The sequence below is a fragment of the Crotalus tigris genome, unplaced genomic scaffold (genome assembly GCF_016545835.1).
Source record: "Crotalus tigris isolate CLP2741 ecotype Arizona unplaced genomic scaffold, ASM1654583v1 scf7180000019065.834497, whole genome shotgun sequence".
NCBI lineage: Eukaryota > Metazoa > Chordata > Lepidosauria > Squamata > Viperidae > Crotalus > Crotalus tigris.
Window position 1 is genome coordinate 486,924 of NW_024097356.1, and position 21,383 is coordinate 508,306.

Consider the following 21,383-nt stretch of genomic DNA (forward strand, 5'->3'; position numbering starts at 1 on the left):
ATGGGCGGACTCCAGTGCCCAGAATCCCCGGTGCTGGCGGGGACTGCTGGGAGCGGCGCTCTGCCCCTCTTGGAGCCGGCCAGGCGAGGCGAGGGGGCGAGCGCTCAGGGGCTCCGGGCGCCTGGCTGGGCGATGCCGGGGGGGGGGGCGGCTGCTGCACCCTGAGAGGGTCTGGGGGCTCCGACCTTTGGGGGGGCGCAGGAGGGGCGGCAAGCCCGTGGAAGAGCCGCCGGTCGGGCAGACCCCCCCCGCCCCCCGGCTGGCACTCGCCTTGCGGGCTTCGGCTGCCTCGGGGGCGGGGCCGCGGGAGGAGGAGGAGGCGGAGGCGGGGGGGGGGTCCCTGGAGGGTCCCTGGCCGCAGCTGCCCCCGCCGCCCGGCTTCCCGGGTCCGTCAGCGGGGCGCCCAGCCGGGGTCCTCGCTTGCAGTTGCCGCCGCCCGCTCGGAGCGCCGCGGTTCCCCCCAAGCCCCCTGGAGCCGGGACGCCTTTTCCCTGCTGCAAAGTGTCAGAAAGCTCCGGGGAACAAACCCCGACGGCCTCCCAACCCTGCCAGATGCCGTTGGAGTGCGGTGTGTTGTCTGGGTGTGTTGTTTGTGCAACGCAAGAGGAAACCTAGCCTCTGGGAAGGCGGGGGGGGGGGCCGTGGGAAAGAGAGGCAAAAGTGTGTGCGGATCATACACACACACACACACACACACACCCACACACACACCCTTCCCGGCTCTTAACACCTGTGCATCCTCTGCCCAGTGAAAGGCAGACAGACAGACACCCCTTCCCGGCTCTTAACACCTGGAAGCGTCCTGCCCTTTGTGTGGGAAGGGGGACTTCCCCGCCCAGGCTGAGTCCTCAAGAACTGACGTGGGCTGGGTCGTTGCTTTGGAACTGGGCAGCTGGCGCAGAAGCCCTTGCAGGCAGAGAAAGCCAGAGTGGGTAACCGCAAAGGGAGGCCACTTTGTGGAGGAAGAGGAGGGTCTGCCGGCCTGGGGGCAGGTTGAGCTGTGCCGTTCGCTTGTGTGGGCCGTCGCGGTTCTGGAGGTTCACGTCTGGTGCGTTGTGGCCGAAACAGGAAGGCCTGGCCGGATCCAGGCTGGAGAACTGAGATGTTGAAGCAAGAGGTCTCCAAACAGCAGCGGTTAGGGCAGAGGTAGGCAACCTTGGCTCCTTTATGACTCGTGGACTTCAACTCCCAGAATTCCTGAGCCAACATGGGGGAACTTTGGCCCCCTCATGACTCGTGCACTTCAACTCCCAGAATTCCTGAGCCAACATGGGGGAACTTTGGCCCCCTCATGACTCGTGCACTTCAACTCCCAGAATTCCTAAGCCAGCATGAGGGAAACTTTGGCCCCTTCATGACTGGGGGACTTCAACTCCCAGAATTCCTGAGCCAGCCTGGCTCAGCTTGGAAACCTCTCCCTTTCCCCTCAGCATGGCTGGCTCAGGAATTCTGGGAGTTGAAGTCCACAAGTCATGAAGGGGCCATAGTTCCCCCATGCTGGCTCAGGAATTCTGGGAGTCATAAAAGGGCCAAGGTTGCCTAGCCCTGGGTTAGAGTTAGGGTTAGAGCTGGCTGAGGAATTCTGGGAGTTGAAGTCCTCAAGTTGCCAAGTTTGGAGAGCTCTGTTTTAAGCACTCTCGTGGGTTGTGTCTTCCCTGCAGCCGTGCCGCCCTTTGGCTGAAACGCCCTGCCTTCCATTTCTTCATTGACTTGATCTGCCAGCTTCCCATCAAGCGATGGGACCCACCTTCAGAGCGTCGTGATAAGAGCTTGGCATAAGACAGGGCGCCCCTTGCCAAGGCAGGGAGCAGAGATCCAAATGCGTTTGCCTGCCAAGGAAGGATAATGGAGAGGAAGCGTGCCAAACCTAACCTCTCTTGGCGGGGAGTTCCAAAGTCCCGAGCAGCCACACAGCTGGCTTGCCCATGGGTTCCCATCCGGCGGGCTTCAGAACTGGGGGGGGGGGGCTGGCCTCTTCTGCAGATCTGTGTGAGGTTGTAGGTGTTGTGAGCCAGAGTTACTGGGATTGTTTTAACGTGAGCATTGTGTACCTCCTATAACCAGGCCAGTAAACTGTAGAAAGTAGAACTCTAGAGATGGGAGGGACTTTGGAGGTCTTCTAGTCCAACCCCTTGCTCAAAGAAGGGGACCTTATACAGGTAGTCCTAACCTGGTGTCTGCAATCTTGAGAACTTTAAGACTTGTGGACTTCAACTCCCAGAATTCCTCAGCCAGCAAAGCTGGCTGAGAAATTCTGGGAGCTGAAGTCCACAAATCTTAAAGTTCTCAAGGTTGCAGACACCTGTCCTAAGAGTCAATTGAGCCAAAATCTGTTGCTAAGCCAGACATTGTTGTTAAGTGAGCTCTGTCCCATTTTACGCTCTTTCTCGCCACAGTTGTTAAGAGGATCAATGCAATTGTTAATTTAATCACACGGTTATTAACTTCCCCGTTGACTTTGCCTGTCTGAACGTCACAAAAGGGGGTCACGTGACCCCTGGGACAGAGAGCGGTAAACGATAAGGATCTTAAGAGTCTGTAAAATCCTGACCAGTTCCGATATTTTGGCTTCTGTGTCAGCTATTTGCAGCTGGTTGTGCCACATCTGAGCCACAGAAGGAAGTTTCTGAATGTTTTGTAATTTGTCTCCCAAGGACTGCCTGGGTCTTTCGGGGGTCTAATTTGTCTAAAAACTGTTAATTTCATTCTATTAAAAATGACCTGGCTGGTACCCACAATGTTGATAGGGCTGCTTGTTCAAAGGTCTGCAAGTTCATGGAAATTTGGGCTGTAGTCTTGCATCCATTTAAGCTGGGAATAATCTCCTTTAGTAATTCTGAATATGTCTGGAATTCTCCTGCAGCGTCTTTTATTTTGTTTTGTTTTACCTTTTTTATTTTATTTTATTTTATTTTATTTATTTATTTTTTATTTACGTGCTGCCCGTCTCACTACAGGTCGTCCTTGATTTCCAATCACAGTTCAGCCCAAAATTTCTGACGTTAAGGGAGACAAGTTGTTAAGTGAGTTTTGCCCCATTTTACGACCTGCAGTTAAGTTGGTCACACCGTTGTTAAGTGAATCCGGCTTCCCCATTGACTTTGCTTATCAGAAGGTCGCAAAAAAAAAGGGATCACGTGACTCCGGGGACACTGTGACCGTCGTAAAGACGAACCGGTTGCAAAAAGCATCGGAATTTTGATCACGTGATCCCGGGGAGGCTGCAACGGTCGTAAGTGTGAAAACCGGTCATAAGTCCATTTTTTCAGTGCCGTTGTAGCTTCGTTCACTAAACGAGCTGTGGTAAATGGAGGGCTATCGGTACCAAGTGACCTAAACAACAATGTACAAGGTTAAAAGCATTAAAGCAGTGTTTCTCAACCTTGACAATTTTAAGGCATGTGGACTTCAACTCCCAGAATTCCACAGCCAGCAATGCTGGCTGTGGAATTCTGGGAGTTGAAGTCCACATGCCTTAAAATTGTCAAGGTTGAGAAACACTGCATGAAAGCCTTTGGGCGTTAAAGCGAAACCATTAAAACTGATTGTTGGGGGCAATGTAAAAAATATATATATATATACATTGCTTACTGGTGTACACCGCTTAGAGAGTGCTTGCACTTAAAGCGGTATATAAGTCTCAGAAATAAATAAATAAATAAATAAATAAACTCACAGCTAATGGAGGAAGACCCCAGGCGTCTTTGCAGGGGTGAGCCAGTTTCTGCCTTTTATGGGTTATGTGGTACCTCCTGCCTGGAGCCCCTGTTAATCAAGTAACAGCTGAGCTCGGAAGCCCCCCCCCTCTTCCCCCCCCCAACCTGTTTTATTGGAGGGGAGAGCCTCTCTCTCCCCCCCCCCCCAGGACGAGCTGGCCTGCCGAGGTCCCAAATCCTCCAAAGAGGCGTCAGGGCAATTTTATTCTGTCTCATCTAGAACGGATTCTCTTTCAAGCCAAGCACGGAGCAAGTGACGCTGCATAAGAGAGTAGGGTTACAGCCTCTCGGCGGGACTCTGCTCTCCAAATGCGGACGTGCCCCCCCCCCCAGTCCGTCCAAATTCGGACGTTCCCATCTGTCCACCCCCTGCTGCAGTCCTCTAAATAGTTCGGATCCGAGTTAGGCTCAGGCTTCTTCAGGGAAGATTTAAGTCAGACCTTTTTGGGGTTCCCCCCCACCCGGTAGTGGAAGGACTGCACCGATCAGGGTGCCAAAAGAAGTTTATTTGGGGGGTGGGGGTGGAAAAATAAAAGCAAAAAAAAAAAACATTGCTGGCCAGGCTCAGCAGCTCAGCCTGGAGTGTAGAGGTCAGTATTTTATGGGCTGGGAGTCCTCCACCTACGGTACCACCACCCTGGAGCCCAGGATTTAGGTCGCTAAGGGAGACACGGGTGAAGTGAATTTTGCCCCATTTTACGGCTTTTCTTGCCGTAGCTGTTAAGTGAATCACTGCAATGAGTAGCTCGGTTGCCAACCAGGTCAGGATCACAATCACCCCCCTACACACACACACACACACACACACACATGCACACATGTGTGCTCTGATTGCGCCCACTGCTTCCTGCTGGGGGTCAAGATGACTTCCAGGCATTCGTGTCCCTTTCAGAAAGAGCCTAAGGCGCCCAATTTCCTCTCCGCCGACTGTCTCTGAGTCTCCTGGGGATGGAATTGCAGCTTGTTCATCACTGACTGGTCCATGGGGGGGGGAAGGAGGTCAGCACCGGTCAAGGTGGTGATAAGAGAGCAGTGGGGGGGGGCTGCACACTCCGAAAGCCCCTCCCCTCAGAGCTGCAGGGGAGGCTTCCCAGCTGTTCCCCCCAGATGTGAAGCAGATTAAGAGACCACCTGGGAGAGATAGCAGCCTAGTGGCGGAGGTGTCTTGTGGGGGCTGCTTCTGACATGACTATAGGGCCTAGGCAGAGCTCTGGACCTGGCTGGAGAGAGGAGCAGGACCCCTGGAAGCAGGTGGCAGGGCTGGATCCTGCTGGGTGCTCTGGAAAGACAGCCTTGTGGATGGCATCAAGAGAGTATTTGTAGCAGGATTAAACTGGGAGGGGGGGGGGTCTTTGGTGCTCTCTGAGCTGGGTGGTTTTCCTGCAGACGTTTCATTGCCCAACTAGGGAACAACAACACTGCTAGGAGGGGGAGGGGGAGGACGGTGGGGTCCTTGGCGCTCTCTGAGCTTGGTGGTTTTCTTGCAGACGTTTCATTGCCCAACTAGGGAACATTATCAGTGCAAGGAGAGGGAAGAGGAAGAGGAGGAGGAGGAAGGACTGTGGGGTCCTTGGTGTTCTCTGAGCTTGGTGGTTTTCTTGCAGATGTTTCATGATCCAATAGGGAACATCATCAATGGTAGAAGGGAGAAGGAAGGAAGGAAGGAAGGAAGGAAGGAAGGAAGGAAGGAAGGAAGGAAGGAAGGAAGGAAGGAAGGAAGGAAGGAAGGACAGACTGTGGGTCCTTGGTGCTCTCTGAGCTTGGTGGTTTTCTTGCAGATGTTTCATGATCCAACTAGGGAACATCATCAGTGGGAGAAGGAGGAGGAGGAAGGAAGGAAGGAAGGAAGGAAGGAAGGAAGGAAGGAAGGAAGGAAGGAAGGAAGGAAGGAAGGAAGGAAGGAAGGAAGGAAGGACTGGGGGGTCCTTGATGCTCTCTGAGCTTGGTGGTTTTCTTGCAGACGTTTCATTGCCCAACTAGGGAACAACATCAGTGATAGAAGGGGGGGTTGCAGAGAGGAGGAAGAGGATGGGAGGAGAACAGGACCAAGAGTAGGAAAAGAAGGAAGGGAAGAACTGTCTTCTCCTTGGTGCTCTCTGGGCGTGGCGGTTTCCTCGCAGACGTTTCATGACCCAACTAGCTAACATCCTCAGTGCTAGAAGAAAGGGGGGTTTGCGGAGTGGAGGAAGAGGAGGAGGAGGAGGAGAAAGGAAGGAGGAGGACTACGGGGTCCTTGGTGCTCTCTGCGCTTGGTGCTTTTCTTGCAGGGGTTTCATTATGCTGATGTCACCCAGCTTGGAAATGAAAAGTCTGCCAGAAGCCCACCCAGCTCAGAGAGCAGCAGAGACCCCCCCCCCCCGGGATGAAGAGAGCTGTGGGGCTTCTGGGGAGGTCCTGCAGATGGTTCCCCTCTGGCTGTTTGTCCTGTGGACACGTCCTTATCCAACCAGGTGCCCTCCAGAAGGGCTGGCGAGGGCCGTGTTTACTAAGCAGCAGCTGTCTGGTGGGACTCTCTCCAAGGAATGCTGGACGGCGGCCCCTGCCCAGACAAAGGGACGGGCTCTTCCATCTGGGGAAGGCGGGGGGGGGGCGTAAGTAACGGAAGCTGCATGCGTGGGTGTTCATTGGCCGAGGAACCTTGAGTTACTATAAGCCAGGGGTAGGCAACCTTGGCCCCTTCATGACTGGTGGACTTCAACTCCCAGAATTCCTGAGCCATCAGGGGGGAACTATATGGCCCCTTCATGACTCGTGGACTTCAACTCCCAGAATTCCTGAGCCATCTTGGCTCAGCTTGGAAACCTCTCCTTTCCCCTCAGCATGGCTGGCTCAGGAATTCTGGGAATTGGTCCATGAGTCATAAAAGAGCCACGGTTGTCTACCCCTGAGGTAAGGATAAGGTGAATAATAAAAGGATAAAAGCATTATCTTGGTTGCGAAATCAAAATCGTGAATGAGAGAGGACACAAACCAGAACAACATTAGGTGCGGCTGTCCCTTTGTCTTTCTTTAAAAAAAAAATAAAAAAATTGTTAGACTTTTACAATGCAATAAAAGTATAAACAGGAAAAGAAAGAAAGAAAGAAAAGGGAAAGTGGAAAAAAGCAGGCCTAGAATGTTGGCTTCTGCCCTTTTTTCTGCCCAGTAATTGGTCTTACGCTTTTCCCGCCATCCTTAACCTTTTCAGTCCCCAAATCCATAACTCTTCCCCTCAGCCTTGTCTTGTCTTTTAGCAAAGAGTCTATATAAGGCTTCCAAGAATTCTTTGTGGTTTTTTTCCCTGACCTTTTGGGAGATAGCTTTCTAGCACCAAAATGATGCATTTGTTATTCCCAGCCTTCTGTTTCAGAAAAAAAAGAATATATAGATATGAATGAAAAGGCAGTGTGCTCCCCGGCCATCTTCCCCAAGGCGGAGAGCTGAGGTGGCCGAAGGCGAGGATGGGCACAACTGTGTGCTGTAACACAGCTGTGTGGAAGGAGAAGAGGTCAACAGGCGTCTCTGCCTTGTGACTTTAATAATAATAATAATAAAATATAATAATAATAACAACAACAACTGTGGCAAAAGCAAGCAAGGGTAGTAGCAATAGTCATAGGCTCCTTGGGTGCAATCCCAAAACAACTGGAGCACCACTTGAACACCATCGGCATTGACAAATTCGCTATTAGTCAATTGCAAAAGGCGGCCTTACTAGGAACTGCTTGCATCCTGCGACGAGATCTGTAATACCATCAAACATCCACATCTGCCTATCCCAGGTCCTGGGTAAGGACTCGATAGGTAGACAAAATGCCAAATCCAGTCTGAACATCTGGCTGACTGTGCGATGATCAATATTATTATTATTATTAATAATAATAATAATAATGTTGGAAGGGACCTTGGAGATCATCCAGTCCAACTCCCTGCTCACCTGGGAAACCCTATACCATTTTGGACAATGGCTATCCAGTCTCTTCTTAAAAACTTTGTTAGCAGGGAGAGCGTGTGAAGGATTACACGGGGGGGGGGGAGGTGGCTGTTCTCCTCCTGTGGGGCATTTGCAGGTGTTTCTCCAGTGAGGCAGGAGCTCACCAAGGGAAGGGAACCTCTGTAGCTCAGGGCTGAACTGGGGAGGGGTCCTGGGTGCTCTCTGAGCTGGGTGGTTTTCTTGCAGACGTTTCATGACCCAGCTAGAGAACCTCATCAGTGCTAGAAGAGAATGGAGTTTGGGGAGTGGAGGGGGAGGACTGTGGGTTCCTGGGTGCTCTCTTAGCTGGGTGGTTTTCTTGCAGACGTTTCATGACCCAGCTAGGGAACATCATCAGTGCTTGAAGGGAGGAGGAGGGAGGAAGGAAGGAAGGAAGGAAGGAAGGAAGGAAGGAAGGAAGGAAGGAAGGAAGGAAGGAAGGAAGGAAGGAAGGAAGGAAGGAAGGACAGACTGTGGGGTCCTCGGTGCTCTCTGAGCTGGGTGGTTTTCTTGCAGATGTTTCACAACCCAACTAGGGAACATCATCAGTACTAGAAGGGAGGGGGGTTTGCAGAGAGGGAGGAGGAGGAGGAGGAAGACTGTGGGTTCCTTGTTGCTCTCTGAGCTGGGCTGTTTTCTTGCAATCGTTTCATGACCCAACTAGGGAAACTCATCCGTGCTGGAAGAGAATGGAGTTTGTGGAGTGGAGGAGGAGGAGGAGGAGGAGAAGGAGAGGAAGAGGAGGAGGACTGTGGGGTCCTTGGTGCTCTCTGAGCTGGGTGGTTTTCTTGCAGACCTTTAATTACCTAACTAGGGAACATCATCAGTGCTAGAAGGGAGGAAGAAGAAGAGAAGGAAGGAAGGAAGGAAGGAAGGAAGGAAGGAAGGAAGGAAGGAAGGAAGGAAGGAAGGAAGGACGGACTGTGGGGTCCCTGGTGCTCTCTGAGCTGGATGGTTTTCTTGCAGACATTTCACGACCCAACTAGGGAACATCATCAGTGCCAAAATGATGGAGGAGGAGGAGGAGGAGGAGAAGGAGGAGGAGGACTGTGGGGTCTTTGGTGCTCTCATGGAGCTGAGTGGTTTTCTTGCAGACATTTCATGGCTCAAGTAGGGGACCTCATCAGTGCCGGGGGTGGGTGGGTGGTTGCTTTCTGTTTATACTCGAGCAGCTTGCCCTGTCATTGTTGGTGGGAGTGTTGGTAAATAAGGATTTTTTTTTCCCGCCATCTTCTGTTTTTCCTTTGATATCTTGTGGATGGCGTCTTTCAGAGCTGCATCTTCTGGGCAGCCACTGAGGGCAGTTAGGGGGAGGAGGAGGAGGAGGTGCATCTGAGCCCTTCCTGCTGCTGGCTTGCTTTTGCCCGTGGGGCAGAGGCTTCCCCACAGAGGGGCCATGCTTGCTTGCCCCCTGCCCTCTCCCTGAGCCTCCGGGGAAGAACCCGAAGAGAGCCAAAGAGCTGTTCCTAAACGTCGCCCCTGATAGGATCTGTGGCTCTGCCCGGATTGTACCGTACGTTCTGTGTAAAAAAGCAACGCGGCGTGTATCAGCCGTCAATCTATCTTGGGCGGAGGGAGGAAAAATGGGGGGGGGGGAGAGAAAGAAATTATAATGGCTGATCATGAGAAAGAAGGGTAATGTTTTTAGGAAGAAACCAAATACCACTGAGTCATCGAGAGGGATTTTGACAAGTGTTGGGCGAAGAAGAAGGCTGCGATCCACGCTTTGTGGATCCAGGAATCCCAAAGGAGGAGCAATGGCTCTCTTCTAAAATGTTGTGTTGGAGCATGCACAATAGCAACAGCAATAGCGCTTAGGCTCATATATTGCTTCCCAGTGCTTTTACAGCCCTCTCTAAGCGGTTTACAGGGTCAGCCTGCTGCCCCCAACAATCTGGGTCAGGGGTGGGCAAACGTGGCTCTTTTATGACTCGTGGACTTCAACTCCCAGAATTCCTGACCCAGCCATGCTCAGAGGAAAGGGAGAGGTTTCCAAGCTGAGCCATGCTGGCTCAGGAATTCTGGGAGTTGAAGTCCACCAGTCATGAAGGGGCCAAAGTTTCCCTCATGCTGGCTCAGGAATTCTGGGAGTTGAAGTCCGCGAGTCATGAAGAGGCCATAGTTCCCCCATGCTGGCTCAGGAATTCTGGGAGTTGAAGTCCGTGAGTCCTAAAAGAGCCAAGATGGCCTACCCCTGGTCTAAGTCCTCATATTATCCATATTCCCGGCCTTGGAAGGACGGAAGGCTGAGTCAACCTGGAGCCGGTCAGGATCGAACTGCCGAACTGCTGGCAATCAGCAGAAGTAGCTTGCGGTGCTGCCTTTTCCCCAAGGCTCTTAGGAGGAGGGGGGGGGGTTTGCCTGTGTCCTCTGCAGCCAAATAAGTCGTAACTGCCGCTTATCGATACACTTTTTAAATATTTTTATAAATAACTCAGGGGTGGTAAACAGTTCTTCCTCCTCCTATTTTATCCAGAACAGCAGCTCTTCGAGAGGGAGGGACTGGCCTAAAGTCACCCAGCTGGTTCATGGTTAAGGCGGAACTAGAACTCGCCGTCTCCTGGTGATTGGCCCAAAGTCACCCAGCAGGCTTTCATGCCTAACAAGGAACTAGAACTCACCGTCTCCTGGTGATTGGCCCAAAGTCACTCAACTGGCTTGGATGCCTGAGGCGGGACTAGAACTCACAGTCTCCTGGTGACTGGCCCAAAGTCACCCAGCAGGCTTTCATGTCTAACAAGGAACGAGAACTCACAGTCTCCTGGTGATTGGCCCAAAGTCTTTCAGCCAGCTTCCATGCTTAAGGTGAGACTAGAACTCCCGTCTCCTGGTGATTGGCCAAAAGTCTTTCAGCCAGCTTCCATGCTTAAGGTGGGACTAGAACTCACAGTCTCCTGGTGATTGGCCCAAAGTCAGCCAGTAGGCTTTCATGCCTAAGTCGGGACTAGAACTCACCATCTCCTGGTTTCTTGCCTGGTGCCTTAATCATTAGATCCAACTGGCTCTCTTTATGTATCCTAAGTATGAATAAATCAATACTACTGTATATCTCTAATGGTACTGACCAGTGAAGAGATGCTGCTGTGGGCCTCCTGCCAGTCTGTCCATCACGGAAGGCTTTTAAGAAGAGAGTGGACAGCTACCTGTCTGAAATGGTATGGAGTCTCCTGCTTGAGCAGGGGGGCTGGACTAGATGACCTCCAGCTCCAGTCTGATCGATTGCTTTATTTTCTTAACTCTTGGAAGCAAGCAAGGCTGAGCCATGTGGATTGGCTCGGAGTCCACCATGGTTTGGGCCAGGTGGTCTGGGAATCCGACATCAGGGAAGGATCCGGCTGCGGAAAGCTGCCCCCGATTAGCAATCCCTCTTTGCTGGGTTTGGCATTCTTGGTTTGGGTCCAAGCTGCTTCTACCCCAAGTCGTCTTCGTGGTCATCCTCTACATCAGTGTTTCCCCAACTTGACAATTTTAAGGCATGAGGACTTCAACTCCCAGAATTCCACAGCCAGCGTTGCTGGCTGTGGAATTCTGGGAGTTGAAGTCCTCATGCCTTAAAATTGTCAAGTTGGGGAAACACTGCTCTACCTCCCTTCAGTTGCAGGCCATTCCTCTACCGGTTGAATATCTCCCTGGTGACAGCAGAGAGTTTAATACACTTGGAGAGTGTTGATTCTGAAAATCCTTCTTGGGCTCCAGCCTCCAAGCATCGCTTCGAATTTCTGTGGTCATAAATAACCACGGGAGAACTGGCTGAAGGGCTGACCTCGGCCGGTCCCTGCAGGAGGCTGGGCCAGTTGCGATAGCTGGGAAGAGAGGCCGGCGGGAACTGGGGCCAGCTTGGTTCTGGCATTTTGAGCAGCCCGACTGCCAGGCACCGTGAAAGAAAGAACAGCATGCAGAGATTCTCCCCCCCCCCAAAAAAGCCGATTCTTGCTCCACTAAAAGCTTAGTCTTCAGAAGAACTGGACTGTATCCGGTCAGGGCACACGTCATCAGCTGGAAAGAGCTGATGCAGTTGTGACTCTTCCTTGGCAGGTGAAGGCAGGGATGGCAGTTGGCCAAAGCTGATGCCAGGAAGAAGGGAGCCTCCACAGCCCACCCCCCAGGTGCACTCTGCCCTGTGGCCTGGTGAGCCAAAGGGGGAGGCCATTGCTGGCCATGGGGCTGAAGACCGCTGGGTTGCATCCAGACACGGCTGCAGGGAGGGACAGCTTCATAGAAAAATAGCTTGGAAGGGACCTTGGAGGTCTTCTAGTCCAGGGGTAGACAACCTTGGCTCTTTTATGACTGGTGGACGTCAACTCCCAGAATTCCTGAGCCAGCATGGGGGAACTATGGCCCCCTTCATGACTGGTGGACTTCAACTCCCAGAATTCCTCAGCCAGCATGGGGGAACTATGGCCCATTTATTTATTTATTTATTTATTTATTTATTTATTTATTTATTTATGAGACTTATATACCGCTTTAAGTGCAAACACTCTCTAAGCGGTGTACACCAGGAAGCAATGTATATATATATTTACATTGCCCCCAACAATCTGGGTCCTCATTTTACCTACCCCGGAAGGATGGAAGGCTGAGTCCACCTTGAGCCGGTGAGATTTGAACCGCTGACCTGCTGAACACAGTCAGCTAAAGTGGCCTGCAGTACTGCACTCTAACTGCTGCGCCACCTTGGCTCTTCTTCATGACTCGGGGACTTCAACTCCCAGAATTCCTGAGCCAGCGTGGGGGAACTATTGCCCCTTCATGACTTGTGGACTTGAACTCCCAGAATTCCTGAGCCAGCCTGGCTCAGCTTGGAAACCTCTCCCTTTCCCCTCAGCATGGCTGGCTCAGGAATTCTGGGAGTTGAAGTCCACCAGTCATAAAAGAGCCCAGGTTGCCTACCCCTGGGCTAGTCTAACCCATTGCTCAGGCAGGAAACTCTATAATATTTCAGACAAATAGTTGTCCAATCTCTTCTTAAAAACCTCCAGCATTGGAGCACCCCCAACGTCTGGAGGCAAGTTGTTCCATTGATTAATTGTTCTCGCTATCAGGAAGTTTCTCCTTGGTTCCAGGTTGCTTCTCTCCTCCATGAGTTTCCATCCGTTGCTTCTTGTCCTGCCTTCAGGGGCTTTGGAGAAGAGGTGGACCCCCCCTCTTCTTTGGGGCAGCCCCTCAAATACTGGAAGGCTGCTGTCAGGTGCCCCCATTCCTTCTCTAGGCTAAACATACCCAGTTCTCTCAATCTCCTCCTTCCTAGTCATTAATTCTTAGGTTTGGGGTCCCTTTGTCCCCCTGGGAAGAGTGCTAAGCCATCACAGGGCATCCTTTTTTATATGCCCAGTTTATGACTCGGGCTGTTGCGTGGCCCTCATTGACTGTGGCTTTCCACATTGAGTTTGGACTTTAAGATCTTCTTCACTCTCTTGATGTATTCACCTCTAATCTTTTTCTTGACTTCAGTGTGCTCGATGTTGTCAGCTTGAAGGGTACCCAAGTATTTGTAGTACTCTTCCTCATCCAGACTCTTAATGTTATTTTCGTGGGGCATCTTGATTCCTTCAGTTTTCACTATTTTTCCTTGCTTGAAATTATTATTATTATTATGGATCATCGCACAGTCAGCCAGATGTTCAGACTGGATTTGGCATTTTGTCTACCTATTGAGTCCTTACCCAGGACCTGGGATAGGCAGATGTGGATGTTTGATGGTATTACAGATATCGTCGCATGATGGAAGCAGTTCCTAATAAGGCTGCCTTTTGCAATTGACTAATAGCGAATTTGTCAATGCCAATGGTGTTCAAGTGGTGCTCCAGTTGTTTTGGGATTGCACCCAAGGAGCCTATGACTATTGGTACTACCCTTGCTTGCTTTTGCCAGTCTTTCTATTTCTATTTGTAGGTCTTTGTATTTTGTGATCTTCTCCAGTTCTTTCTCTTCTATTCTGCTATCTCCAGGCACTGCCACGTCCACTATCCAGACTTTTTTGTCTTTCTTATCGACAATTGTTAAGTCTGGGGTGTTCTGTTGCAGGTGCTTGTCTGTTTGAATTCTGAAGTCCCAGAGCAGTTTAATTTTATCATTTTCTATGACTTTCTCTATTTTATGATCCCACCAGTTTTTGCTTACAGGCAAATGATATTTTGTGCAGATCTTCCAATGTACCATTGTTGCTACTTTGTCATGCCGCTGCTTGTAATCAGTTTGTGCAATCTTCTTGCAACAGCTTACCAAGTGGTCCACTGTTTCTTCAGCTTCTTTGCAGAGGCGGCACTTACTGTCTGTTGCTGTCTTCTCAATTTTGACTTTATATGCATTTGTCCTTAAAGCTTGGTCTTGTGCAGCCAGAATTAGTCCCTTAGTCTCTTTCTTCAATTTTCCTGCTCTTAGCCATTGCCAGGTCTTGTTATTATCTGCTTTCCCAGCTATTTTTTTTATGTATTGGCCATGTAGTGCTTTGTCTTCCCATGCCTCTATTCTGTTCTTCATTTGGTCTTTCTTGTAGGCGAGTTTGGTCTCTCCAGTAATCAGTAAGCCTTCCTGATATACTAATTTCAGTGCATCTTCATCATTGTTCTTCAGATATTCTTCCAAAGCCATTTTTTCTTCTTCAACCATCTGATGTACTTGTAGCATTCCACGCCCACCTATTTGCCTTGGTAGATAAGTCTATCAATGTCACTGCGTGGATGAAGGGCATGATTCATTGTCATTATTTTTCTGGTCTGCCTATCCATTGCTTTTAGCTCTGCTTGAGTCCAGTCCACTATTCCGGCTGTGTACCTAATGACTGGGATTGCCCAGGTGTTGATTGCCTTTATGGTATTTCCTCCATTGAGTTTGGATTTTAAGATCTTCTTCACTCTCTTGATGTATTCACCTCTAATCTTTTTCTTGACTTCAATGTGCTTGATGTTGTCAGCTTGAAGGATACCCAAGTATTTGTAGTACTCTTCCTCATCCAGACTCTTAATGTTATTTTCGTGGGGCATCTTGATTCCTTCAGTTTTCACTATTTTTCCGTGTTTGATAGTAAGTGTGGCACATTTGTCCAAGCCAAACTCCATTACAATATCTTGGCTATATATACGGACAGTGTTGAGCAGCGATTCTATTTCAGATGATGTTTTTCCATACAGCTTCAGATCAGCCATATAAAGGAGGTGGGATAGTCTGGCAGATGTTTTTGATGTTTGATAGCCATGTCCTGAGTTATTCAGTATTGTTGACAGAGGAAACAGTGCAATAACAAATAGTAGTGGTGATAATGAATCTTCTTGAAATATTCCTCTCTTGATATTAACCTCTCCCAGCCTCTCACCATTGATCTGATTATTATTATTATTATTATTATTATTATTAAGATTCTCTGCAGTGCCCTAGTCAAGAAAATGTTTTTACCTTTTGGATAGGAGAAGAAAGACGAAAAGGTTTCTTTGCACACTTACGGAGCGGCTGATCCTTTGTGTTGGCTAGCCCCTGGCTCTGGCTTTCTCGCTCTGCCCCGACCAAAGGGTGCCCGGCTGCCAGTGGCCGTGGCAGTGCCAGGCTGGAGCTGCTATTGATTCACGGAGCCTGGAAACTCAGCGTGGAGACGTTTCCCTATCCAGATAGAGAGGCTGCTGGCCATCTGGGCTTGCTTTGGAGAAAGACGCTCCCAGGGTCCTTGCAGGATGGAGAGGGAATACGTTTAATTAATGTTCCTTTTAATTAAGTTCAAACTGTTTTAATTCATCCTTGCCTTTTAAATTTTATATAATGGCTTTACGGTTTGATATTTTAATATGCATGCTACCCAGAGTGTCTCTGTCAAGGAGATGAATGGCTTTAAAATTAGATAGAGATAGATGTGAGACAGAGAGAGAGAGACAAAGATAGAGAGATAGGAGATGGATAGATGTAGAAGATGGATGGATGATAGATAGATGAGAGAGAGAGAGAGAGAGAGAGAGAGAGAGAGAGAGAGAGAGAGAGAGAGAGAGAGAGAGATAGGCAGGCAGACAGACAGACAGACAGACAGATAGAACAACATAGATATATAATGGCTTTACGGTTTGATATTTTAATATGCATGCCACCCAGAGTGTGTCTGTCAAGGAGATGAATGATTTTAAAATTAGATAGAGATAGATGTGAGACAGAGACAGAGAGAGTGATAGAGAGATAGGAGATAGATAGATGTAGAAGATGGATGGATGGATGATAGATAGATAGATAGATAGATAGATAGATAGATAGATAGATAGGTAGGTAGGTAGGTAGGTAGGTAGGTAGGTAGGCAGGCAGGCAGGCAGGCAGGCAGGCAGGCAGGCAGGCAGGCAGGCAGGCAGACAGACAGACAGACAGAACAACATAGATATATAATGGCTTTACGGTTTGATATTTTAATATGTATGCCACCCAGAATGATTTTAAAATTAGATAGAAATAGATGTGAGACAGAGAGACAGAGACAGAGATAGAGAGATAGGAGATGGATAGATGTAGAAGATAGATAGACAGACAGATAGACAGAACAACATAGATAGCTAAATAGATATATAGATAGAAATGAAAGAGGAATACGAGTTGCAGATAAAGACAGATATAGATAGGGAAAGAGAGAGAAATAAAGATAGAGAAAGAGATTAGATAAATAGATATGAACGAGAGATATATGAAGAGGGAGAGAGAGAAACAAATAAAGATAGAAGAAAGAAAAAAGAAAGATAGGAGAGCTAGAGAGAGAGAGGTGAGAGGGAGAAAGAGAGAGATAGAACTAGGTATAGATCAGTGTTTCTCAACCTGGACCATTTTAAGGCATGTGGACTTCAACTCCCAGAATTCCACAGCCAGCAATGCTGGCTGTGGAATTCTGGGAGTTGAAGTCCACATGCCTTAAAATGGTCCAGGTTGAGAAACACTGGTATAGCTGGATAGCTAAAGAGAAAGACAGATCAATATTACCCCACGTTCTCGGTGAGAAACCCTGCTGGAGCGTTCTGCCTCGTCATTCCCCGCGGAAGAGACCGGATTACTATTGTTAGGAGTATATTAGAATATAGGCTAATCCAGGAAGTGAGCCCTCTTGTCTGGGGCGCCAGTTTCCCTTCTGTTCGGCCAGGAACCGGCTCCGTTTCCATCCCAACAGGGCAGCGAAGGACATCGGCCAGGAAATGGGCTCTTTGTGGCTGGAAGCCTTTTGCCCAGGGAGGAAGGGAGGGAGGACGTCCAGCCGGCCGGAGGCCTCTGGATCTCAGCCCCCCTCCCAGGGTGAACGCTTGGAGGGGTCCTAGAATCTGCCTCCGGCTGCCCCTTCGGTGGGTCTGCTGCTCCGAGCCCGGTGCCAAGAGGACCCCTCCAGCATTACTCTCTTTAATTGTAGTTTGCATAAACCAGGAACTAGCAACTAGGACGGTTGAAGGCCTGGAGACTCAAACATACGAAGAACCGGTGCTGGAATTGGGTCTGTCTAGTTTAATGAAGAGAAGGACCAGGTGGGGGACAGGATAGCAGCCTTCCAGTATCTCAGGGGCTGCCCCAAAGAAGAGGGAGTCAAGCTATTCTCCAAAGAACCAGAAGGCAGGACGAGAAGCAACGGATGGAAACTCATCCAGGAGAGAAGCAACCTGGAACTGAGGAGAAACTTCCTGACAGTGAGAAAAATTAACCAGTGGAACCACCTGCCTCCAGAAGCGGTGAATGCTCCAACACTGGAAGTTTTTAAGGAGAGGCTGGACAGCTATTTGTCTGAAATGGTATTATAGGGTTTCTTGCCTGAGCAGGGGGTTGGACTAGATGACCTCCAAGGTCGAGCGCTTGTAATAAACCTTTATGCTCATTTGAACTGCCTGACTCTCCCGATTTCTCTGGCACTTGACAGAATATATGTTGTTTAATGAAGAGGAGGACGAGGGATGACATGATAGCCGTGTTCCAGTATCTCAGGGGCTGCCCCAAAGAAGAGGGAGTCAAGCTATTCTCCAAAGAACCAGAAGGCAGGACGAGAAGCAACGGATGGAAACTCATCCAGGAGAGAAGCAACCTGGAACTAAGGAGAAACTTCCTGACAGGGAGGACAATCAATGGAACTGAAGTTGCTTCCAGAAGTTGTGAGTGCTTCATCACGGGAGGCTCTGAAAGAAGAGACCGGACCGCCGCTTGTCTGGAATAGTGTTGGGTCTCCTCCTGCTTGAACAGAGGGTCGGACTAGATGACCTCCAAGGACCCTTCCAGCTCTGTTAATTCTGTTGTCCTGGTTTACCTGAGTAATAGGTGGACCACATGGATGTCCCCCTATAGCTGATGGGGGGGTGATGGTAGGGGAAAGGGTCTGAACTAGAGTCCTGGGGGGGGGGAGCTTGAATGCGGAGGAATTGTTTTTCCCTCTCCAGGGAAGGCTGGGGGCCTCCCTGCTTCCCTCGGCTGCCACAGCAACCCTCCTTGCTTTGCCAAGCGCTGTTCAGCAGGGACTGATGGTGGGGCCGATAATCTCCCGGCTGGGGTGGAGTGGCTGCCAGAAGGAGGCTGGCTGGGCCCTGGGCGACCATTCCTTGGCCTAATACAACAGAAGAAGAGGAAGAGGGGAGGAGGAAGAGGAGGAGGAGGAGGAGGAGGAGGAGAGGAATAGGAAGAGGGAGGGAGGACAAGAGGGGGAGGAGGAGGAGGAGATGGTGGAGGAGGAGATCAGGAGAAGAAGAAGAGGAGGAGCAGAAGCAGGAGGAGAAGAGGAAGAGGAAGGGGGAGGAGGAGGAGGTGGAGGAGGAGGAGCAGAAGAGAAGGTGAAGAGGAGAGGAGAAGGAAGGGGAGGAGGAGCAGGAGAGGAGAAGAGGGGAAAGAGGAGGAGGAGGTGGTGGAGGAGGAGGAGCAGAAGAAGAGGAAGAGCAGGAGGAGGAGAAGAAAACAGGAGGAGAGGAGGGGAAGGAGGAGGTGGTGGTGGTGGAGGAGGAGGAGCAGAAGGGGAGGAGGAGGAGCAGGAAGGGAAAGCAAGCAGCCTGGGCAAATTCTTGTACTAGAGGTAGAAGGCAATAGAGTTGCTACTCTCTCGCTGTTCAAGGCTGGCTCTTGTACCTGACAAGGAGCTGGATTTTGCTCAGTTTCCTTTCCTCTCTCCCACTGTCTGCCTTCAACGCCCTGAGGGCAAATCTCAGCATGTCAAAAAGGTGGAAAAGGCTTAACTTGATTGCTCCTGTGTGCTAACTCCCCACCCCCACCCGCAAAACAAGGGAGAATCCAGTCTTTACGTACTATTTTTAAAAAGGCTCTCCAAAATGTGTGTGCTGCTATGTATGATAGAAAGAAACGCCGAATAATTGCAAAATAATTAACAAAAAAAGTGCTATGGAAAATAATTGCGGCTGTCTCCAAAATATTGCGATGTTGCCTTTAACAAGCGTGTCACATATTTAATGTCCAAGACTTAAGATTTCTTGCTCCTTTCCTGCTACGGGGCTACCCCAAAGAAAAGGGGGGTCAACCCATTTTCCATCTGTACCTGAGGGCAGATCACAAAGCAACAGACGGAAGCTTGTCAAAGAGAGATTCAACCTGGAGCTAAGGAGGAATTTCCTGACAGTGAGAACGATCAATCAGTGGAACTGCTTGCCACCAGAAGTGGTGGATGCTCCGACACTGGAGGTTTTCAAGAAGAGACTGGACAGCCACTGGTCTGAAATGGGATACGGACTCCTGCTTGAGCAAGGGGTTGGACTAGAAGACCTCCAAGGTCCCTTCCAGCTCTGTCATTCTGTTAATTAATTAGTGGAATTCCTTGCCTCCAGAAGTTGTGGGTGCTCCATCACTGGAGGTTTTCAAGAAGAGACTGGACAGCCATTCGTCCGAAATGGGATAGGGCAGGAGGAGGCAACCTGGGCTCTTTTATGACTCATGGACTTCAACTCCCAGAATTCCTGAGCCAGCATGGGGGAAACTTTGGCCCCTTCATGACTCGTGGACTTCAATTCCCAGAATTCCTGAGCCAGCATGGGGGAAATGTTGGCTCCTTCATGACTGGTGGACTTCAACTCCCAGAATTCCTGAGCCAGCCATGCTGAGGGGAAATTGAGAGGTTTCCAAGCTGAGCCCTGCTGGCTCACGAATTCTGGGAATTGAAGTCCAGGAGTCATGAAGGGGCCAAAGTTCCCCCATGCTGGCTGAGGAATTCTAGGAGTTGAATTCTTCCAGTCATGAAGGGGCCACAGTTCCCCATGCTGGCTGAGGAATTCTGGGAATTGAAGTCCATGTGTCATGAAGGGGCTATAGTTCCCCTATGCTGGCTCAGGAATTCTGGGAGTTGAAATCCAAGAGTCATGAAAGAGCCGAGGTTGCCTACCCCGGCATAGGGTCTTCTTGCCTGAGCAGGGGGTTGGACTAGAAGACCTCCATGGTCCTTTCCAGCTCTTTCATTCTGTTATTCTGCTCTCAGCATCCCATAGGGAGAAACCGGAGGGGTCTCTGGGTCTGCCACTTGGTACCCGTTCTTCTCCTCCCACAGGTGGGTTCAGCTCTCGGAAGGACCCTGCCCCATTGCCTTATCTAGGGTCCCTCTGCCATGCCTTCGAAAGGGGTTTTGGCCCAGTTCCCAAGAGGGTTTTTCCAGGATGGAACCTTGCCGTGCATAATGGCTTCTCCAGCTCTTCTTCTCTTTAGACCGCCCACTTCTTGGGGCTTCATTTGCAGCACAGGCTGTGATGGATGGAGGGGTGGGTGGGTGGGGGGCCACTTGCCAGGAAAAGGACTCCAGAGCTCAGTGTGACTTGAATGGTCTCATGGTGTCTGCATTGCTGGTTGCTAGGAGCCCAAATAAACTCATTTTTTTCTAATATATGTTTACCAGCCAACATTAAAGCATCTTGTCCTTTGAGTGGCTACACCGCCTTCTCCCCCACCCCGTCTGGAGCTTGAGATTCCTCGAGGAATCAATCAGTCAGGCAATCAGAATAGAACTGGAAGGGACCTTGGAGGCCATCTAGTCCAACCCCCTGCTCAGGCAGGAAACCCTACACCATTTCAGACCAGTGGCTGTCCCGTCTCCTCTTAAAACCTCCAGTGATGGAGCACCCACCACTTTTGATGGCCAGGTCTTCCAGAAGTGGTGGGTGCTTCAACGGAGGTGATAAAACACCCACAACTTATTTCTTCATAAGTTGATAAGAAACGGATGAAGGAAGATCAAGCCCAGTTCCTGGGAATCAGGAATTACAGGGTAACAAGAGTCGGAAGGGACTTTGGGGGTCTTCTAGTCCAACACCCTGCTCAAGCAGGAGACCCTATTCCAAGGGTCTGCAACCTTGACCACTTTAAGACTTGTGGACTGGCTGAGGAAGTCCACAAGTCTTAAAGTGGTCAAGGTCGCAGACCCCTGCCCTCTACCATTCTGGAGAAGTAGGGGCCACAGTCTCTCCACAGGCCTGCCTTTGTGGGAGGCCCCTCTTTGTCCCTCTGGGGAAGCTGGGCCTAATAATAATAATAATAAACTCCTTAAGTGCAATCCCAAAACAACTGGAGCACCACTTGAACACCATTGGCATTGACAAATTCACTATTAGTCAATTGCAAAAGGCGGCCTTACTAGGAACTGCTTCCATCCTGCGATGATACCTGTAATACCATCAAACACCCACATCTGCCTATCCCAGGTCCTGGGTAAGGATTCGATAGGTAGACAAAATGCCAAATCCAGTCTGAACATCTGGCTGACTGTGCGATGATCCATAATAATAATAATAATAATAATAATAATA

General features: G+C 50.0%; 1 protein-coding gene across 4 annotated transcripts in view; it reads left to right on the forward strand.

Moving 5' to 3' along the window:
• Positions 1-21,383, forward strand: part of STIM1 (stromal interaction molecule 1) — a 93,781-nt gene that overhangs the window by 656 nt on the left and 71,742 nt on the right. The gene's annotated exons all lie outside the window — the stretch shown is intronic.